Genomic DNA, 6,343 nt, shown 5'->3' on the forward strand with positions numbered 1-6,343 from the left:
TAATAATAATAATATTATTATTATTATTATTATTATTATTATTATTAACTATAATAATAATGAAAATAATGATGATGCTAACAATAAAAATAGTAATAATAGTAATAATTTATTATTAAACTTAATATACTTATTAAGATCACCACCATCACCATCACCATCACCATCACCATCACCATCACCATCACCATCACCATCATCATCATCATCATCCTTATTATTTATTATTGCTATTGCTGCTGCTATTTAAAGTACTAGTTGCTATTGTTGTTATTATTACTGTTATTTTTACTTTTACTGTTTCTATTGCTATTAGTATATGTATTAATAATAGTAGTTCTCTTTGTGTCCTTGTAAGCAATCAGATGTTTTTACTTCATGAAGATCTGTGATATTGATATATCACTATTTTCCAGAAGAATGGAGTGGCATGCAATTTTTTTTTTTTTTAGCAGTGCATTATTCATTAATTCTTTGATTTTTTAAAATGTGTATAATTCTTAAGAATGCTTCAATTTTGTGAATGATGTTTCATGCCAATTTTTCTTAGAATAGCTGAATATTGATGATCATTTCTCCTCAGCAGTTAATTTTATCGTTGTCGTAAGCTTCATCCTATTTATGGAAAATGCCGTGATTTATTCTAATTCCATTGAAAAGTAACAATGAATCCATAGGTGCTGCGGTAGTTAAGTTTCCTCATTGTTATTGTCATCGCTGGAAGATATATATTCACTACTGTCATCACTTCCTAAATCCTTTGTCTTTGTTATGCTCATTATCATATTATTAGAACAAGAATAACGAAGCATTACTCATCTTGACTGTAGAGAAATGTGTCAAAATAAATATATACTTTTCCACTGGCGGTTGATAGTGAAGATACTTCAGAGAATAGGAACAGGACAACTATTTTAAGATATGTTGACAAAAAATATACACTAAACGCTTGCCTGAACTGAGTTTTGTGTGGTGTTAAAAATTATAGAAAGAAAATAGTGTTATTAGGCTGATTTACTTAAAACAAAAGCATAGTTTACGGAGTATATGTACCCGTGGTTTTATCTTTGGCTTGACGTGATGGTTTCCTGTGCAGCCTCTATCTTCTGTTGTAAATTGTGAACATAGTAAAGCATAATCACCTTAAATGGTCTTTTTGTCTCTTCTTGTGTTGATTTGATTGAATAATCTTTCTTTCCTGTTTATATGTCAGTTTCATACATTGCCGTTTGACAATATCACTTGTCAAAGCTGTTGTTAGTTTTACGGTTTTGATATTTTCCTTGTATCACCATATTTATGGTGCCAATCCTCTCTAGGCATGGTGGCAATTCTGTTATACATCTCTCTTATGTTTTCTGAAACCATTAGAACCACTGTCAGATGTGTGTGACATTGGGAAGCTCTACCAAAGGCTGTTTGAGAATACCATATGGTGATAGCTGCTAGTTTTTATTGTCATTTCACTAGAACCACTGTCACATGTGTGTGACATTGGGAAGTTCTACCAAAGGCTGTCTGAGAATACCATATGGTGATGGCTGCTAGTTTTTATTGTCATTTCCAAATACTTATAAGAAATGGTTGTTGTTGCCTGGCTGTACATTATAGCAGGATCTTTTGCATTTGGGAAGAAACCAATTAATTTGAAGTCTTATGTTGTGGCACATATCTTTGATATCCCTATATATATTAGACAATTGGTATGAGTATTTGTCAGGTGTTGGTGTGATGTAACACATTTTAGATAGGAGACCTAGCATCTCTCTTGGGTGAATTGTCATAAATGATACATATTTTTATGTTACTGTCTTAGAGAATTTCCAACTTTGCACCAGAGGGAGATATATCTTTTCTCCTTCCATGTTACATTTTATTCAGATGTGGTTTGGCCCATGTGGCCCACACAGCTTCAGATGAGAAAAGAATGTGAAATCTGGCACACATATGATTCAAAAACCTTGCTAGGAACTATTGTTCAAAGTAGCACATAATGATGCTGAAGTTATTGTTCCATGTATCAGTAAGGGGATTAAGCACATGCAGCTGGATGACAGCCTTATGAAATTTAAACTAGACTTTAGAAACTTATGTTTAACTTGGTAAGTGTGTGTAGATTTAAAAGTATCAGTCAGTGATCCCCAAAAGGATAAAATATAACAGCTTGAAAACAGGCATTTTGTCAATTAGTGTACCTGCAAGATAGCAACATCTTGCAGGTACACTATGATGGTATATAATTGATTGCTTAACCCAATGCCTCTGGGAGAATTTGGGGTTTGCTTGGTCTCTGTTCCAATTAGCATGTGCAGCTGACAGGGTGCATTTTTCAGGCACAGCCATATATATAGCCCTCATCCAGCCACATCAAGAAAGTGATATAATATTTTTTTATCACTTGTATGCAAAACAGGATTTTAATGTTTTTGCATATTCAGAGATGCATAATAAGCATTTTAGTTGCTAAATTGAACATATAGTAGCCAGATTATGTTCCTTTACAAAATAAGAAGTATTTATGGTGATAGCTGTATTTAGTCTTCAATACTTTAAGAATCTTATGTTGGACAATTTTGTCTCCTTAATAGAATGTATAATTAGTTTGTGTACCATTTTAGAAGAATAGCTTCGATAAAAGTAATTTTTATTTGCAGGATTAATTGCTCGGAATAACTCATACTATCGTTTTCTTGATAAGAGAACTGACTAATGAAGAGATAGATGAATTTTCTGTTCGTAATTATGTTTGATTACTTATATAGAGAGATCTTTCCATTGAAAAATTCTTATTTATGATCTTAATTGTAAAGACAGTAGAATCTTATAAAAGTAGAATTATTTTTTTTTTAAATTAGGAACACTGAAAAATACCTTTAATTTAATTCAGAGCTTTGACTGATGACTTATTTACAACTTCTTAATTAAGATAAAGATCAGAGTTTTTTTGGCAGGTTGGAACATGATTCTTAATAATGTGGACATATTGTTTATGTCAGAAAAATTTGTGTGAAAAGTATACATTAATAAAAATAAAAATATTGTGATTTCATTAATCATATAGAAGTTGTCTATGTAATTATAAGAATTTTTATCGGTTTTGTCAATCAAGAATTTCTGTGCTATTTACTGAAATTACAATATAAATCCTAGTAACGTTTGTTTTTAAAAACAAGACCGTAAACTAATTTTTGTTTTCAGGCTGAAATGGCTGGCTAAAGTGTATTAAAATGATGTTGGCGAATAGTGATGAATTAACATTTCAGTTTTTTAAATTCAAAAATTTTAAATATTAATTTCATATATACAAGGAATCTTATGATAATATGGCTTTTGTTAGATAAAATGTTAATATAAACTTATTCGTCTAGAAACTTGTTATATATCTAGAAACACTATGTTTCTTCAATTCTATAGTATGAGCACTGTTCTCGAACTATGGTCAAGCACAGCTTAAACCACTCTGTCAAACTAAGAATAAAATGACAAGATAAAGTATGTATTGAGCAAGATCTAAACCTAGTAATTCGTTTAACTTTCATAATTAGAATTATTGAGTTCATGTGTAATCATGAGACATACTGTTTATGTAGTTAATGGAGATAACTATTGATGAACTAATCCAATGTTAAGATTTTTGATTTGAATGTTTACTTAAATATATTGATTATAGATTATGTTATATTTCACTTACAATTCAATAATCGAAAGAATGATTGGAATGATATCAAATAATGACATTTTCAAGATTACATAACTGATCTACTAGATCATTACTAGACAAACTTGATCAGACATTATGATAACATAAGCAATCAAGAACAATATACACTTGTTCAATGACAACTGATGTTAGGCTTTCAACTTAATAGGATATCATTATCCTACTTGCTTATACTACTTAAGAGACATTCGGACATGGATAAAGGTTCATAGAAAATTATGAATACTAATTCATTAATCTTGAAATTATACATATTGAATACTTGTATATCATAAGGTAAGCTGCATGCAACATAGAATACATTTGAATTTGGATATTCTTGAATAAAATATGTACAAATCTTACATTAGCTACAATAGCATTATGCAGAACATATGATTATCTGAACTTGAACAGCTACTATGCATCAATTCATTGACAGGCACATATATCAGCACACAAAGTACCATAAGCACACAGTAATAATACTAGAGCAAGACGATTAAGTTTCTAGATTTTCTACAGTAGAAAAGCAAATAGTAAAAAATTCAAGTAAAGTACATGTAAATGAAACTAGACAAATACTGATTCATACATATGAGATAATGCAGAACAGTCCGATGATTGTCATATAAAGTCATTGAAAGACAATATTATAATCAGTAGAGCTAAAAAAATTAAAAATATAGTACACATGTATATATAACTGAATAAGTATAATGTAATAATCATGAATAAATAGAATAGATAATGTTATCAATGACAATAGGATGCAAATAGGATAAACTGTATAGTAAGATACATAGATAGAAGCTATAGACGATCCGAAAATGATAGTGAAATGAGTTTATCACTTGACTACATATGATATAAGTATATGAATGTACAAACTAGGTATAAAATAATATGACAAATCGATAATAGAAGCTATAATAATAATAATATAACTAATTATAGAATAAACAGAGGGATAAGTACTAAAGATGAATATAGACTATATATCTGAGAAGAAGATAGAATATAGAGTATAAACTGACTATTTTACATTATGACTAGTATGAAGATATCGATTATAATAGATTTAACATAAATATATAATCAAATAATTGTATAGTACAATAATGTATATATAGTATATAATATGAATACTGTATGAGATATAGAATAGATATAGAGAATGTAATCATAAGTAACGTATAATAGATGATATATTAGATATATATATATAATAGAAGTATATATAGAAATAATATATGATTATATGGAGTATGATAGTAAGTAGATTAATATATAGATATGAATAAAATTATATTATGATAGATATAATGATGATACCTATAGAAACATAATCGAATATTAGATTAATGATATAATACAAATATAATATTATATGCATAAATGAAAAGACTAATATGATATATGATATATAGAATATAGATAATGATATATATAAGTATAAACTAGCAAAGATACTAAAAATATATATATAGATATAGTAATATATGAATATAAAGTATATATAAGTATATTTATTATATATAATATGTATTAATATATTATATTAATAATGAATAGTATACAATAAGATAATATAATGACATCTAACTATATATATATAATGATATATATATTATACTTAATACGATAATGTAAATAATAATGTATACTAAATTATAATATAGATATATATATATATGAATGAATATATATAAATAATAGATATATATAATATAATATATATAATATATATTAAAATATATATCAGATATATGATATATATATATATATATAATATATATAGTATATATATATATAGTATATAAAATATATATTATATATTATAATATATATATGATATATAGTATATATAGATATATATATAATATATATAATATATTATATATATATATATATCATATATATATAAATATATATATATAATATATATAATATAATTTATAGTATACTATATATATATATATATATATATATTATATATATATATATATAATATATGATATATAAATAATATATATATTATTATATATATAAGATATATATATACTATATATATATTATATATATCTATATTATATATATATATATATATTATATTATAGTAATATATATATATCAATATATATACTATATATATATATAATAATATATATATAATTATATATATATATTATATATAATTATAATTATATATATATATTTATATATATATATTTATATATATATTATATATATATATATATATATATATATATATATATATATATATACATATAGAATAAAGTGTTTTGACTTTGACTTGCACTCGCACACATGCACTCACACTCGCACTCGCACACACTCATATACATATAGAATAAAGTGTTTTGACTTTGACACATTTACACATTTATATAGATACACATTTATATATATATATATATATATATATATATATATATATATATATACATATACATATACATATACATATACATACATAGATGCATATATATATCTTTTTGTTTCTTCTTTTTTTTTTTCTTTTTCTTTTTTTTTCTTTTCTTTTTTTTCTTTTTTTCATTTTTTTTTTCTTTTTTTTCTCTTTTTCCTTTTTTCTTTCTTTTCTTTTCAACAAGGATAAGT

This window comes from Penaeus monodon, chromosome 11, assembly GCF_015228065.2.
Source record: "Penaeus monodon isolate SGIC_2016 chromosome 11, NSTDA_Pmon_1, whole genome shotgun sequence".
Lineage (NCBI taxonomy): Eukaryota > Metazoa > Arthropoda > Malacostraca > Decapoda > Penaeidae > Penaeus > Penaeus monodon.